Raw genomic sequence first — 17,564 nt, forward strand, 5'->3', positions numbered from 1 at the left:
GATGGGAGTGTCTCTGTATCTTAGTCATTGCTTATTAACATAAGCAATCTGTGGTGAAGGTAAGTGTTTGAATGCTTCCCCACAAGAACACATTAGTTTTTCATTTAATTTCTTCAATTCCCCATGTCCTGTTCTAAAACAGGAAATGTATTGTCCTTAGAAAAGTTAGGGTATATTATCTTCATTCATTTGTAATTTATATATGGTTACTTATGAAAATTTTTGCAGCTAACAAACTAGCTGCTACTTAAGTCTCAACACATTAAACATGAAACTGCATTAGTTGTTTTTATATTTTTGTTATTTTTATATGTATCAGAACATTGTCTGCCCATATGCATGCATGTACTTGGTACTCATGGGAACTAGAGTAGAACATTGGGTCCCTTGGACATGGTGTGACAAACATTTTTGTGCTGTCATGTGAGGGCTGGGTAGCAGATCAGTGTCATCTGCAAGAATAGCCAACACCTTTACCAGTAGGCCAATTCTCCAGCCTCATATCTTATCTTTAATTAGTAGAGCTCAATAACTATTTTGGAAAGCAACTCATGAAGTCTAGCATGACTTTATAAGGAGAAGCATTAGAGTATTTGGACTATGTTATAAGTATTTTATTACATTATTTCCATCCAATCTCCTTTCCTTCGTCTTTAAATTTCAGTCTGTAAATGTAGACTCACGGACATTCATTTTATTCCTCAGATTAACCTTTAGTGTGGATCATTCTTCTTCCAGTGCTCTGGCGGTGCTATGTGCCAGTGCCAGGAGGTCTTTTTTGTTTTGATTTTGTTTTTCTTAGTATGCCTGTCCTTTCATTGAAACTGTCCCACAGTTTCACGAACTGGGTTCTCTCTCAGTCGAAGGGAGAAAGGGACCCGAAGCGAGAAAGGGACCCGAAGCACAGAGTTCAAGAACAAAAGGACGGGAAGCCAAGTTGAGTCCCAATCAAGCCTTGCAACTTTACTTTTGGGGTTCAGCTGAAAGACCCTTGTAGGGAGACCCTCACTCAAGTCTCGGGAGGACACACACCCAAGGAATCACGAGATGGTTCTTGATGTAAATCACATGAGGCAGTTTAATTTGTCAGAGCGCTCCAGGCTGACACCACACTTATCTCATGCAGGAGATAGTGGAATCGACCACGAGGCTCTGGGTTTAGGGGTTTATATAGGAAAAAGGTCGGGGGGAGCAAAGGAATCAGTGTGGCTATACATGATTCGCTAGTTCAAATATCAACTAGTATGTGCAGAACAGAGTGGAAAATTCCTAAGGTTGGTGTTAATCTGAGTCAACAGAGCATCTGACCTTAAACCATATTTAAGAGGACCAGATGGCCCACTACTCAGTGTCTGCCCAGACATGTCCTTGCATGCTTTCTCTTCTATATCTTTTTGGCCTGTTAGTTCCCAGAATGTCTTAACAGCTTGCTTATTTTTGTCCAGGCTTATTTGGACATATTCGACCTTGGTCCATTATGTTTTTCTGTAATTTTCTCATTAGCCAACACAAGTCTCAAATTTAACTCTTTCACAGCATTTATAAGTACACAAGAAAGGGAAACGGGGATCTCTAGGTTACAATGACATTTGCATAATATAAACAATGCAGGAGTCAAAAAAGAGAACAGAGTCAAAGGAAAGTCAAGGGACGCCCGGCTGCCTTCAGGGTGTCCCATAGGTCTCCTAGGTCTTCGTGCTGGGAGAGGTTGGAGGTGCGGCCAGTGGTGGGGGCGGAGGTCAACAGGGATGTCCTCAGGCAGTCAGTTTGTTTACATTCAACAATGTCCTCAGCCATTGGACTTGTCAGCCAGGCATACCTTCCTCCTGAATCCTCAAAGGCAGAACTCAGTGTAGTGGGCCTCTGTAAAACAGAGGCATAGCAGGTATGAGCTGACAGTCTCCAGTTGTCGGGAGTTGAGGCAGGAGGGAGGAACCCAACATTTCATAAGCCTTTTAAACGGTTAAAATGAAGCCTCTTAAGGTTAAAGGAGTATAAGATGTCCTATGACATCCTTAATACTAAAATTAGGTGTTTATGCAAATATCTCTGGTTACTTTTTTATATGAAAGTGTGCTTGATTCTTGTAGAAACTGCATCATCACTGCATGTGGTAATTTGCATATGCTCAGCCCAGGAAATGGAACTATTTGGAGGTTTGGCCTTGTGGAAGGAAGTATGTCATTGTGGGTGTGGACTTTAAGGTCTTCCTCCTGGCTGCCTTGAAGCCAGTCTTCTCCTGCCAAACAAGAGGAAGAACTCTTAGCTCCTCATGTGACATGCCTGCCTGGAAGCTGTCAAGATCCTTCTCCTTGAGGACAGTGCACAGAACCTATGAATCTGAAAGGCAGCCCCTATTAAATACTGTCCTTTATAAAAGTTGTCCTGGTTGTCTCCTCACAGCGATAGAAACCCCAGCTAAGACACTACTACTGTGCATTGTCAGTAGTTTACACAGGAAGCAATAAGATTATCCTAAAGTTTCTACAAAATATATCACTCTGTACTCATCAGTCTCAAAAGTAATAAAATAAAAGTGAGTTTAAGCTGCTACTTCCCCTTCTGTGTACCATAGGGTACACAGTTTTCTTCAACTGTTTTCTTACACTTGATATCATCTAGATTCATCAAGGTTACAAACTTAACAAGGATATGTGGGTTATCTGTATTGGTTTAACCTATAGGCTTGCTTTCGAGAAGGTATCTATGTTATGTAAAGTCAAGGAGAAGAATGTGGGCAGCACATTTCAATACGATGAGGTCCTCGACTCATTACATGGAGAAACTATGCTGGGTTCTAGCATCACTTTCTGCTTTTTGAATATAGATGTAATGTGATTAAAGAGTTAATATGACCAGCTGCCTGAAGGACCTGATACTGTGGTTATTGTAGTTTTCTCACCAGAATGCACTCAGTTCTTGGATTGTTCACCAAATAAAACCCTTCCTTCCCTGAGTTGCTTTGTCAGGGTAATTTGTCACAAGAAGTAACTAATATATCTACATGCTTAATGTTTTTTCATAGTAAGTATTAGAATTCACTATTTGTAGTACTCAGTAATTTGTTCAATCTATTATATATGCAAAATAGTTTCAACATTATGAATCTGCCTTTCTAAAATAAATAAAATTAAAAAACAAACTTGCCAATAAGATTTTTGGTTCATTTTTTCTTTTTTTTCTCTTTCTTTCTTTCTTCCTTTCTCTTTCTCTTTCTTTGTTTCTTTCTTTCTCCCTTCTTTTTTCATCTTTGGCTATATACACTTACTATTTCTAGAATCTTATTTAGAAAACCTTTATATTTCCTGGGAATTCTAGTCACAATGAGTGAATTTACTAGACTAAATCTACAAAACAAAAACATTTGCAATTTCTGAAGAAAATAGAAATCCTAAATCAAATCCCTAAAATTAGCTACTAAGAAATGAACAGCTATATGGGTGATTATATCATTCTCAGTAGGCCAAGAGATTACATAAGTTCCTCTCAGCTGATGAAATTTATAATATAAAAAGAAATTGGTTCCTATGTCAAAAGGAATAAACATAGTTGAAAGTGGCTATGGCTAAAAATGTAAATGTAAAGTCATTCCTATAGTTAACAAATGAACACAGGAAATCTGTTGAGGTTATACAAGTTATTAATTTAAATTAATTAAATTCTTAATTTAATTGCCTTATAAATAAAGGATTTGCATGCATTATAAATCTATAACTTCAGAAACTACATTTATAATTTTAAATCAAAATGTTCTATTAATTGGATTTATTTACAAGTTCTACATTTTCCTGATGCCAAGCTAAAGAAAGAGCTGAAACAGCACTAAAAGAACAAGACACCCTGATTGCTAACATCATATGATTTGTTTCATTGAATGTTTGAATGTAGGAGTGAGTTATTTAAACAGCATTATATTAACAAAGTTGAAAAAGAAACCTCAATTGGTTGAATATGTCAAGATTGTTATGTAAGTTTTCATTTTCCACTTACATCCATATATAGAGAACCTCAATGCTGATGTGTTAGACTTTACTGAGGATACATAAAGTACTGTCTCTTCACCAGAGACACCAATGCTAGACCAAAGTAACATTTTCATTACCATCCAATTCAGTGGTCCAATGACTATTGGACTTATTGATGAGCAGATGGTATGGGCTTACATAAGAATGTAGACAACCCTCAAAAGTTGTACCAACTCAAAATGTCACCTCATCGTGGATGAAAGCCTTATGAAAACTGAAACATGGGTTATACTCTCAAGTAGCCTTCCTTCCATTAAACACATAGTTAGCATATTCTAAAATCACTTTTGTCTGGGTACCATCTTGTGAATATTGGCTTGAGCCGCAGAACAGGGGCATTTGTCACTTTGTTTTATTTCATTTTATGGTGTTTTTGTGCAGGTGTGTGTGTATGTGTATGTGTGTGTGTGTGTGTGTGTGTGTATGTGTGTGTATGTGTGTGTATCTGTGTACAAGTTTGTGTGTGACAGAGAAAGAGCTAAGAAAGGAGAGAGGGGAAAGAGTGTGTGTACCTGTGAATTTGAGTATATACACATGTGTTGTGTGTGTGTGTGTTATATGTGTGCACACAATGTCATACATGTTAGAGAATAACATGAATCAATGATCTCCTCTTACCATATGTGTTCATGTTATTGAACTAAAATCTCCAGTGCTGTTTGTAAGCAATTTTACCTTATAAATCTCCTCGCTCAGTTGTTCCACTTTTTTATTTTTGCATCAGTTATGAATAAGAAGCCAGCTGAAAACAAGAAAAACAGATTGCAGCTGGAGGTCACCAAGGCATAGACTGTATATAAAAACACATTCCAATAGAATTCTAAATATGGAGACAAAATTATTTTAAGTTAGAAAGAAGACATGAGTCCATTGGCATCTAGCTCTGTAAGTAACAATTTACCCTGTCTTGTTCTAAGCAAGGTCACCATGAAACTTTATACCAAACCCCTGCATTTCTCAATTTCTATTATCTTATGTATTCAATAAACTCACTAGGCTTTACAGACAGCCACACATGCACATCAAAGAATATAGAAGTAAGTTGGTGATTTGAGGATGTACACATGGCAGGAGTTGCGGTGTAAAGAGAAGGCTGGATTTGCAAAACAAAATATAATCATTAATGAAAGGGAAAAATAATAGCTGATAGAAGAAATGAACATAGTGATAATAGTATACTAGTGGTAATGGTGCTAGCAGGAGAGGGGGCAATGGTATGAAAGTTAGAGATTTTAAGCAAACATATGAAAATTCTCAGAAAAGAACAAAAAAATTATAGAATATAATCTATCATAGAAATTCAGAATGTCACATAATGATTTATCAATAGACAAGACACAAAGAGAAAATAAATCTGAGATGGTTGAAATAATTTTTGACTTACAGATATTTAAGTGAATGAAAGATGATCAAATTTAGGTGCAAAGAAAAAAGCTAAACCAAATATTAAAGAACTATGGGGAAATATCAAACAATATAATGTTGACACGGGGCTCAAAAGAACCAAAAAGAAATAATGAAGAAATATACTTGAAAAGAGTTGAGGAAATAATATTGTTTTTAAACTAATAGTGTTGTTTTATTCCACAGATTAAGTTGTTGAGCCAGACTAATATAAATAATAATGAAATATATCCTATCTCAAATGCAGAAATGACAACACAAAGAAAAGGATACTGGAAGGCATCAAATAAAGGAGTTCACTACATATAGGTGAGTAAAAGAATTACATAAATATTTTAATCAAAAATCATGTAAGCACAGGAGTACAAATAAATATTGAAGTTCTTAAAATTAATTTGAATCTTATGTACAGAGAACCGTGCTTTAAAGTGAAGGAAAAATACCCTCCCAATCCCAGAGAGTCAGAATGTGAGCATCATTTATCCAATGGACCCTCCATAGCAGAAGTGTAAAAATTGCATCAGGCAACGAAAACAAAATATGAAACTATCATCTTCCTTGAGAGAAGGAGTAAGTGCAAACAAAAATATTTTACTTTATTGTAAAACATCTCAAACATTTTCTTAAAGGAACAAAATGACAGATTGTGCATAATTAGTGACTTGGTGTAGCAATGAAGAATTTGAGCAACATGACATAAACTAGACTGCTATTTGATGATGGGTCTATATTAATTAAATGTATATTACATCAGTAGGTAAGCTGATGATTTATACAATATACTTAATATTTTAATTGAGTATATATCATTAATTTACATAAACTTGGGTCCATTAGCACTGACAAAACAAGAAAAGTAAAAAAAAGTAATGTAAACAAATGTAAAACAAAACAAGGTAGATGTGTAAGAAATAAAAATAATGGTAGTTAATAAAACTACATTAAAAGAAATATTAAATGTGGCCACATTATAATTTTAGAAGCATATAGCTTTCCTAATATATGCAAAAGAAAGATCTCATGAAATATTGTTTATAAGAAACTTAGATTAAAAGAGATGCAGAAAAATATGCCATGTTGACACAACACAAAAATTAACTAGAACAGTTACATCAGTTTCAGACAAAGTAGATGCATTTACATAATAAAAATAATTAATTTAATAGGGTTTTGTAACATCAATGCTTGTCTTACATTTTGAAGGTTTATGGTTCCATGATGGAGTCACGGGAGGAGTTGAGTTCACTATCACACCTATGCGTGGCAGCTTCTTGCTCTTTTTACAACAATGAAATGAGCTCCTTGTAATACTGATAGCTCAATGATGATCTAACCAAATTCGCAAAGCCTGAAACCCATCACCTTAGGGTTTGGATTCTGACCTGATAATTTTATGTGGTATAAATACTAAGAGTAAAACAGATTAAGAAGAATGAGATTATTTTGGATAAAGCAAAAATTTCACAAAAGAACACTAAAATTCTCCTGGATAATTAGATATTAACTAAACCTTTACTGATGATGATTCTTGATAAAATCATAATGGCTATTCTTTTCAAACAGGTGACTATAAGATAGTCACCAAGATAATATATATTTCAGCTTATATAATTTCAAGAATAGGGACCATGTAAAACATAGTTTTAAATAAGTATGAAATTAAGATTAAAAACAATAACACAGGAAGGACAGTCAAATTTTGAGATTGGAACCATTGTAAATGGCATCTAGTTTAGAAGAAATCCTCAAGAGAAACTCAATATTATTTCAAGCTAACTGTAATTAAAGTTAAATCTAGCAAAATGTCAGGGCCAATAAAGAAGTATATATTGGAAGCATTATAGCAATTAAGATATATATTACAAAATAGAAAGTATTTACAGTAAATTATCTAAGATTTTCATAGTAATGTAGAAAGCAAAGAAATAATGTAATTCTAAAGACAGAAGAAAGCCATAAAAGTCAAGAAGATATCAATAAAACTTAGCAAAATCAAATAATAAAGTCAAGAATTCTAAAATTTGAAATAGCACACTTACAGATTAAAACTGATAAAATTGTAGCTAGCCTAAATAAGGCAAAAGGAGAGAAGGCACTGATAATAATTTTACATATGATTCAAGGCAAAAGGTTATCAATTACTCTTTCAGAGACCCAGACCATTAACTAATGAAATTGGTATTTCCAGAAAAACATATGATAAACAAGAAACACTATACTAATATCTGTTTAGAACAGAAATGTAAAAACATTTGATAAAGTAATAAAAAAGAAATACAATTATTTGCCTTAAACAAATTTGGTTTATTTTGTGTTACAATTTTTTTCCTGTTCTATTTTTTAAAATTATTGTGTTTCATCAATAACTTAGTCACTGTTCTTTTGCTATGAAGACACATCATTTTCAAGGTAACTTATAACATTTGATTAGAGGCTTGCTTAGTACCAGAAGATTAATTTATTATCATTATAGCAGGGTGTATGGTAGATAGCAAGCAAGCTTTGGAGTAGTACCTGGGAGCAACATCATGATCTGTTGCAGAAAGAGAGAAAGAGACAGAGACAGAGACAGAGAGAGACAGAGACAGAGAGACAGAGAAACAGAGACAGAAACAGACACTATGAGCTTTTGAAATCTTCAAAGCCCAACCCTAATGACATACTTCCTTCAAGTTGGCTACACCTTTTTTTCTATATAATCCTATCAGTCACTCCCTGATGACTAAGCATTCAAATATATTTTAAAAGTGTCTTATGGAGTTTATTCATATTCAAACCAGGATAACAACACAATAAACTAAGCAAAAATATGGGTGAGGGGTATATGTATATTCTTGTGTTTATTTGTTGTAGAAAAACATTTAATAAAATCCACCATGTAAGTGCAGGCTTTCTCAGCCATGCATAAGTTCCTCAAAATAGTGACTCTAAGAATAAATTATATTTATGAGTAAATACATAGGCCATAAACTTGGATCTGTTCCCCAACTAATTCATAGCTTAATTATACCACTAATTTTTTTCTAAATCCTGACATATGGCTGGTTACCTAGTCCTTAGTTTCAGGCTACCATCTTCTCTTTACACCAGACTCAATCTCAGAATTCTTATCTCTCTACCTGATGTCCCACCTTCTATTCCTGTTTCAGCTCATTACCCAATCAGTTTTTTATTAATTGGTAATGTTTTTATACAGTGTACATGAGATTATCTCTACATTTCCCCTTTTTGTTCAATAAAAGGCTTTTTCTCTTAAAATAATAAACTATATTCAATAAAAACAATTAAACTATTGGGTAAGATTTATATTCACAATATACAATCCATATATATTTGACAACCTTGGAGACAGTAGTCTACTATCAATCCTATCTTGGCAATTTTAGAAGTATATACTTAAATTGATTTCTATCATAACATGCATTAGTAACCCAAAACATTTTCTTAGACTTAAACACATTCTCTAAAATCCAAAATAATGTAAACTCTATTGAGAAACTAGAACTATCGAGTCTTCAACCCCATCAGAGAACTGAGAAGAAATAACTATTACCTGAATATGCAGAAAGTGCAGGCAAGCAGCATCCAAATTTATAGATATGACAGAGGACTGAGTGGCAGTCACCTAAGATTTCTCTGTGCCATAGGACCGTCCACAGTTGGCCTTCTGTCTCAGAATATCTTCTGGACTTTTCTGTAAAACAGGAATCACGAAGGACTGCTTGCCCAGGTATGGCAAAGCACAGCAAAAGACTCCCCTGTGTCTGATTTATCCATTTTAGACAGTATTCTGTCAGCCATTGCAGCAAAGGATACATTTCTCAGTGGATATCATTCCACATATGATTCAAACTTCATAACAAGTTTTTTTCATTGCTCATCATCTTCTGTGAAGTAGAATGGGGGTACTGCCAGGAGCAGACCTGTCTCATTCTCATAAAACCCTTTTAATGATAAAACTTTAAATGCTTTTTTCTATGGATATCTATCCATCTATCTATCTATCCATCCATCCATCCATCTATCTATCTATCTATCTATCTATCTATCTATCTATCTATCTATCTATCTATCAATCATCTATAGTATAGCTGAATACTATACAGTATAATAAATGTTGATTGTTTCTAAATATTTGCTCTCTGTTGAACCTTAGAAACATATTTCTGTAATAAACTAGACTACTATCTAACATAACCATAAGTTTGAATGATTAACTATTAAGTTGCATTTCTTAATTATCCTAAACAGGTTGCAATAGCAGCTCTTTTACAGGTCTAGCACATAACATTGCATAAGTAAAATATCTTAAATAAGAGTTGAAAGATATATACATAGTATAGTATAACAAAATACAATTTAATCATACTCTGGATCAATATACAAAGATCTATACCAATGTAAGATTTTTGCCTATTGCAGCTCTATAGTTTAATAGTTGATGCAATAATCTACCCTTTATTCTGTTATTTCTATATGCCCCACTTTTTGTCATCCCTCCCACCTCCTTTTCCCTCTAATACTAGATAGGAGAGAAAAAAAAAGGATAGGAAAGAAAGTAAAAGAGAAAAAGAAAGTCCTGAATCTTACCTCCCTTATTTATTTTCTTCCTATCCAAGACAATAGCAACTTGTATCCACCCCCCTTTTCTTATGGTTTTACTGCTATGAATAGACACCATGACCAAGGCACATATATAAACAACAACATTTAATTGGGGTTGGATTACACATTCAGAGTTTCAGTCCTTTATCATCAAGATGGGAGCATGACAGTGTCCAGAAAAACATGGTCCAGACAGAGCTGAGAGTTCTACATGTTTATCTGGATGTTTCTAGGAGACTTCCAGGCAGCTAGGACAAGGGTCTTAAAAAAGTTCATGACCACAGTGACCCACCTATTCTAACCAGGTTACACCTACTCCAATAAGACTACACCTCCATATAGTACCATTCCCTGGGCTAAGCATATTCAAACTACAAAATTCCATTCTTTGGGCCCCATAGACTTGTTCATACTTTTGAGTCTATGTAGGTTATACATAGTCATACCATAATTAAAATTATACTTAGTCAAACTTTCAGAGTCCCCATATTCTCTAGTAGTAGTCTGCACAATGGTAGAAGTCCAAAAGTCAAAGTCTCTTCTGAGATTGATCTAATGACTTAACTGTAATCCCCAAAGCAAGATAGAAGAACAGCTAGACAAATTCCAAACTCTGCATTTCCATGTCTGATGTCAAAGTCAGATCTCCATTCTTTTTTATCTTTGTTGACTGCAACAAGCTGCATTCATTTGGGCTGGTTCCACTCCCTGTTTCACAGCTTTCCTCACCAGATATCCCACATCTCTGGCATCTTGAAAATCTTGGGATCTCTAAGGCAACTTCATTGTTACAGCTTCCTGTTCCAGTTGTTTGGGATTCACATGATCTTGTGGGCTCCAAAATCTCTGCCCTCTGTAGACCTCTAGGCTCTGGTTGACTCCATTCCACTGCTGCTGCTGTTCTTGGAGATTATCCCATGGTCTTGGCATCTCCAGTACACTGGGATCTTCCACTGCAACTAGATTTTACCAATAGCCTCTCTTCAGGGTACCAAGTCTCCTTCAGTTGTGGGTTATCAAGGGCAATTGAGGCTTGCACCTCTACCAGTTGCCTTCCCTTTCCTCTCACAGTCCCAATGAAGTAATAAAGTGAAAAAAACAAAGTTGTAAAAACAAAGTTCTAGGAATGTAGAAATAAAGTAAAATAAGGGACCCATGTTCCAGCTCCTATAGGCAGCAAGCAGTTTGGAAACAAAGTTTTACAATAGCAAGCAGCAGCTTCAGACACTGAGAAGTTGTGTTTCAGAGATAGCCAGGGACATGTTGTAAAAACTAAGTTCTGGTGGTCAGAATGTTGAGACAGAATGAGTAGGCCATTCTGACTAAGCTAAGTAAGGCCAAAACAAAAATAACGTGGTTGCAATGACTTTAAGGTCCACAAAAACAAGATTAGCAATTTTCTAAAGAACCCCCAAAACCTCCCCGTGGTGAATTTTGAAAAAGACCACAAACTGTCATCCTGACCTTGCTGATGACAATCCCCCTACTGCCTAGATACTCAGCCCCTTCCCAGGGACTTTTCAAGGCCAGGTACAGAGCTGGATAGGGAAGTTGGCTGACTAAGCCAAGAACAGCCCCCTGAGCAAGCCAACCAATGCTTGATGAGATCCTTTGTCCTGTGTTCCATCAACCAAAGTAAGCCAACTAGCCCTGTTGTAGAAATCTGCCCTCTGTAAAGTATCAAAGATATGTGCTTTCTGAATTCGGGGTTGACCCCCCCCATAAAGGTGGGCAACCACACGTATATGGATCAATAAACCTCATGTTATTGCAACAATTTGTTGTCAATCTGTGTTCTCTGGGTTGAGCCAAGTTTACTATACCAAACCTCAGCTCCTCTCCATGAACAAATCATACCTTCAAATCAATACCACCTGGGTGATTCTTATACATTACCAAGTCCAGTTGCCACATGAGGTACAACTTTGGCTATCTCTGGAATACAGCTTCTTTGTACTCTCAGAAAATCACCACTAATATTAAGATCTAGCTAACCAGCATCAATTGTCCCAGTAGTCTCCTCTTCCTCTTGGCTCTAAAGCCAGAGTCAAATGGGTGAAGTTGATGAGTTCTGCTGATTGCTGTGCCTGGTACATGCCCCCCTTGTTCTATTACATTATCACCATCTTTCTGATTTTAATGAATTTATTCTCTGCCTAAACTTGGTTATCCTGGAACTTGCTTTGTAGACTGATTTGAACTCAGAGATCTGCATACCTGTCTCCTAAGTGCTGGCATTAAAGGTATGGTTTAGCATGCCTGGACTTAAGCTTTTCTCTACTTAGAACTTGTTCTGTACCATGCTGGCCTTGAACTCAGAGATCTACTTGCCTCTGTCTCCTGTAACTAAAGGTGTGTACTATCTTGAATGGGACTAAGCTTTTAATGGCCACTATTCCTCAAGATCCAGATCAAAAATCCTGTGTCTTCTAGCCTCAAGATCTAGCTCACAAACATACCCTCCATTTCTGGATGGTACATTCCCTATTAAAAGTTCAAACTATTAAAAGTTCAAACTATTCATTGTTCAACTGTAAATGCAAACACTAAGCTTAGCTAAGTGGGGTCTGGCTCTGAAATCACTACTCCCTTAATCTCTTTATCAACTTGAGCAAAGGATTCAGCTGTATTTCACTCCCTGTTGCTCTTTCAATATTCAAACCATATATTTTATGTTTTTCTGTTCTAAGCTTGCTACTGAAAGAGAAATTGGCAGTTGTCATAGCCTCCAGTTCTCTACCCTCCCAGGTACAGGGAAGGCCCAATTCAAAGAATAATGCAAGGGGACATTGGCAGTTGTCACAGGCCTCCAGTCCTTCACCCCACCAGGTATGAGGATATCCCAGTTCAAAAACAACCACAAGGTGTATGCTCCCAATTGAATCAACTGCACCTGCACTTGTAGCCAATGAATCAACCAGAAAATCAATACCCAATTCTGTTCTTATCTTTTTAAATTTAGAAACACCTCTTGCAATTTGTCCCATTCCCCCATACACTCTTTCCTGATCACTTAACACCAAGGCATGGACATCCCCATACACACAAACACACTTATTTTTTTTTTTTGTTGTTGTTGTTGTTGTTTTCCTTTATAAAACCAAATACAGATACCCTGAGCCTCAGCACTGTTCTCCTACTCTACTGCACAGAGCTCAAACTCACAAATTAACCCTCTTGTGTATTTATCAGATCCTGAGCTCATGGTGGTCTTTTGTAGGGTATTGTGAATCTATTGAACACTATACTTGTTCAAAACGCTCTTCATGGGGCTTAACCAGGGAAAAAAGTCTCTGCTGGGCTTTTTGAGACTTCCTTTGTTAATGCAATTAGTCTAAATCTCTTCACCTTAGCCTCAGGCAGACTCCTTGAACAATGACAAAAAGCAGCCACATTCTTCACCAACCTACCACAAAAACAGTCCTTGTACCACATACTGAATGAAATTCTTCTCCACTGAAATCTCTTGGGCAGGCCTGTACAGCTCAAATCATTTTCTGCAACAAAGTCTTCCATATACCTATTAGGATAGTCCATTAAACCCCACTTAAAGGATTCTACTAGTTTCTAAATTTAAAATTCCAAAATCCACATTCTTCCAAACAAAAGCATAGTCAGGCTTATCACAGCCATATCCCTGTCCCTAGTACCAATTACTGTCATAGGGTTTTACTGATGTGAAGTGGTAACATGACCAAGACAACTCATATGAGAACAATATTTAATTGGGGCTGGCTTTAGGTTCAGAGGTCAGACCATTATCACTGAGGCCGAAGCATGGCAGTGTCCATGCAGGTATGCCGCAGGAAGAGTTGAGAGTTCTACATCTTCACCTGAACATTGCTAGAACATTGACTTCCAGGCAACTAGAATGAGGATCTAAAAGTCTACACTCTCAGTAACACATCTATTTCAACTAGGCCACAACTCCTAACAGTGTCACACCCTGGGCCAAGAATATTCAAACCACCACAGTGACTATCTCTAATACATATGCAGTCTCAGAGTCAATCATCCCTTTAAACATTAAGACAGAAGGCCATGGGAATTCTGAATATGTATCAATATTATCATGTATCAACATGTATATATCTTAATTCTCTAAACTGTATCAAATGAAACATTTAATCTATTAGATGACATGGCTGTAACGTACCTTTATTAAACAAAATTTGTATTTTTAACTCAGCATATAGATGTTCCTCTAGTATTGATCATTGACAATATAAATATAATCTCCATTCTGGCCATGTTGGTTTATTGCTGAAGCTTATTTTGTTTTTTTGTTTGTTTTTTTGTTTTTGTTTTATTTTCTTTTCTGATTTAAAGAATCCTCTTACCTCTTTCCTATGGCCATTAATCTAGTAATCCATTTTCTGGTCTTTTCCTTCTCTATATCTGCTTTACTCTGATCTCCCTTAGAAGAATACATAAAATTGTTATTGTAATTGAAAAAAAATAATTATTTGTTTGCTGATAAGGGAAAGAAAATCATATAGGATCCAGATGTGTATTGTGTTTCTCTCCAGCTTTAAGCTAGAAAATATATATATTTTTTCGTTTTTAATCTCTAATTCTTTCCCTTCTTCAGACACTTTCTCAATATGAATCTATATTCAGTTCCTTTCTGAGCATTGAACATGACTTCAAAGGTCATGAGGCTTGTCTCCAGGCTTGGATTTCTCTGGCATGCTGTCTCTGTGGCTTCTTAGCTTCACATTGCCATTGAACTTGGCACCTAGTGGTAGTGGTTTACTCTGCAAACTCTGGGCCAAGAGCAGGCTGCCTTTGCTGGTCTGGGTTGGGGCTGCTATTGGGCTTCTAACTTTCAGGCTGTAGTATGTCACCACCTGTTTTGGCTCTGGGCCATTGCAGGCTTCTCTGTCATTGATGTGTGAACTAGGTTGTGGTTTCCCCATGTGTGACATAGCTCTCTCTTAAAGGAACTTAGTCTTCTGCCTGACTAGGAAATTGCTTCTGGCTCTGGGATGAGCTTTCCAGTTCTCCACTCTACCTGTTGCTCACAGGCCTCCATTCTCTCTATTGACTAGCTTTTCTGCAAAGCAGTGTTTCTCTTACAGGAGCCATCCATGTGAAATGCATTCAGCTTCAGTTCCCAGTAAAGAAACCTGCTTTGTTTCTAGGGGGTGCTTGCTCTTGCCTTCTACCCAGAACTTTTCAGACTTTAAGCCTGGTTGTTTCTAAGTTTAGATTTTATGCCCAATGGTGGAAGCCATTGGTAACTGTGGGTTTTCCCACATATACATGTACATATTTTCCCATAATAATAACTCTGAGATTTAATTACATTTATAAATTAATGTTTAAGCCATAAGTTTGTTCCCTGACTAGTTCCTAACATAATTATTCCCCTATTCTATTCTAAGTATTGCCATATAGCTGGTTACCTGGTCCTGAATTTAATGTGATTGTTTTCTTCTGTATCCAGGCAAATCTCCCTGTGACTGACTCAATCTCAGAATTCTTCTCTCTCTGTCAGATGTTCCCCCTCAATGTCCTGCCTCAGCACATTAGCCAACCAGCTTATTTTGACAGGTGAATGCTTTTACACAATGCCCAAGAGATTAGCTCAATACCATCATCTGATGATAATAATAAAAAAAAAAAAACTGGAAAAATTATCCAGAAAACCTTCTCATATTTAAAAATAAATCATCACTGAAAAATTTCAAACTTGGACAAAGTACTCTGAAAATAAAATTGGAGGTTTCACAGGAAATTGAGACATATATCCAAGAGATGCTCCATCATCCCACCGGAAGATGTGTTCTGCTTTATTGCTAGCAGCTTTTTTTTTTGTTGTTGTTGTTGTTGTACTCAGAAACTGGAAACAACCTAGGTACTTCCTTCTCACCTGAACAGTGGATGGAGAAAATGTGTTCATTTACACAATGGTTTACTACTCAGCTATTAAAAACAATAGCTTCATGAAATTTGCAGGAAAATTGATGGAACTAGAAAATATCATTCTGAGGTAACTCTGTCCCTAAAGAACATACAAAGGATGTACTTACTTATAAGTACATATTAACCATAAAGTACAGGATACTCATGCTACAATCCACAGATCCATAGAAGCTAAATAACAAAAGAGAGCCCAAGGGAGAATACTGAATCTCACTCAGGAGAAATAAAATTGTCATCAGAAGTGGATAGAGGGAGAGACCTGGGTGGGAGTGGAGACGCTTTAGAAAGGATGTAAATATGACCCGACAGACAGTGGATGGTGCTGTGGCCTTGGTTCCCTTGCCTTCTTTGCTGATTTCATACAGAGAAACACATCAAAATAATACTACTCATGAAATTCTGGTGGCTTCTTGCTGCTTCTGCACTGACTCAGGCTGATTGGCAGAGCATTGCCATTTCTTCTAGATCAAACTGCCATTGCTGATTCATGAACAGTGTTTGCAAATGGATTGAGCTAAAGCTGCTGTTTCACGTAAACTGAACTGCTGCTATCCTGACAATGACGATTCGAATCATCCCAAAGAACTATTTTCTAAACAGGTCCACATCCTTCTTTGCCCTATTAACCTTTCCTTTCCACTGCCTCTGGTGGCTCATGGGGTAGAAGGGAGGTAAAAGTGTTTAAGAGTCCTTGTTAATGTTGGTTTTGATAAATATAAGCCTACATTGATTCTTTTGGAATCCCCTGACAATTAACTTAAAGGGAAGTTTCTTTAATATGGACCATTATCTTGGCCTTTGCTTGCCTTCTAGAACTTGAAGGTAAGTACGTGCTGAAAACATCACACAGGACCAACAGAAAATTTGGAAAAATCAAGTTGTAGTGGACTTAAAAGCTGCTTTTCTAAGGACAATAAACATTTCCAACATTCCAACAAACATTTCTAACATATAAGGGAGAAAAACAGACAGTAGTCTTACTGGTAGGCCTTGTGTTGTCCACAAATTAATTTGGCACAGACCAGTCAATTCTGTACTTTGACCTGTGGTGGATTCCTATAACAAACTCTATCTGCTGATAGAGAGAAGCCACTTTGGTGAGGATTGAGAGCTGTGCCTCTCTGCAGCTCTGAGAATAAGTGTGCGGAATACAGCTAGACATTATACTGCTTTAGTGAAGTGAAAGTTTTATGTTATTTCTAGGATCCATAACTTCACCAGCCAGCAATATCTAGCTAGGTTTACAGGATATGAAGTGAATTCTTTCTTACTGAGTGGGTTTTAAGTCTGATTAGACAGCTGATGGTGATCCTGAACATATGAGTGCCATTGATGGAGCCTTGGGGATAAATTGTCAAGTTTGTCATTGTTGTGTATAGGCTTTACTGCTTCTTGTGGTCTCATCTATTAATTGTATGTCTAAGCACCTACAATACTAATGTCCAGTTTAGAAGTTCCTTCCTGTGCCAATTAAATCAATCCTGCAATTTCTCTTCTATCTTATTCAGGGTATCTGGTCTTATGTCACTATCTTTGAGCCTTTTGGAATTGAGCTTTATGATGAGTGACATATATATATATATATATATATATATATATATA

Source organism: Mastomys coucha, unplaced genomic scaffold, assembly GCF_008632895.1.
Source record: "Mastomys coucha isolate ucsf_1 unplaced genomic scaffold, UCSF_Mcou_1 pScaffold3, whole genome shotgun sequence".
Taxonomy (NCBI): Eukaryota; Metazoa; Chordata; class Mammalia; order Rodentia; family Muridae; genus Mastomys; species Mastomys coucha.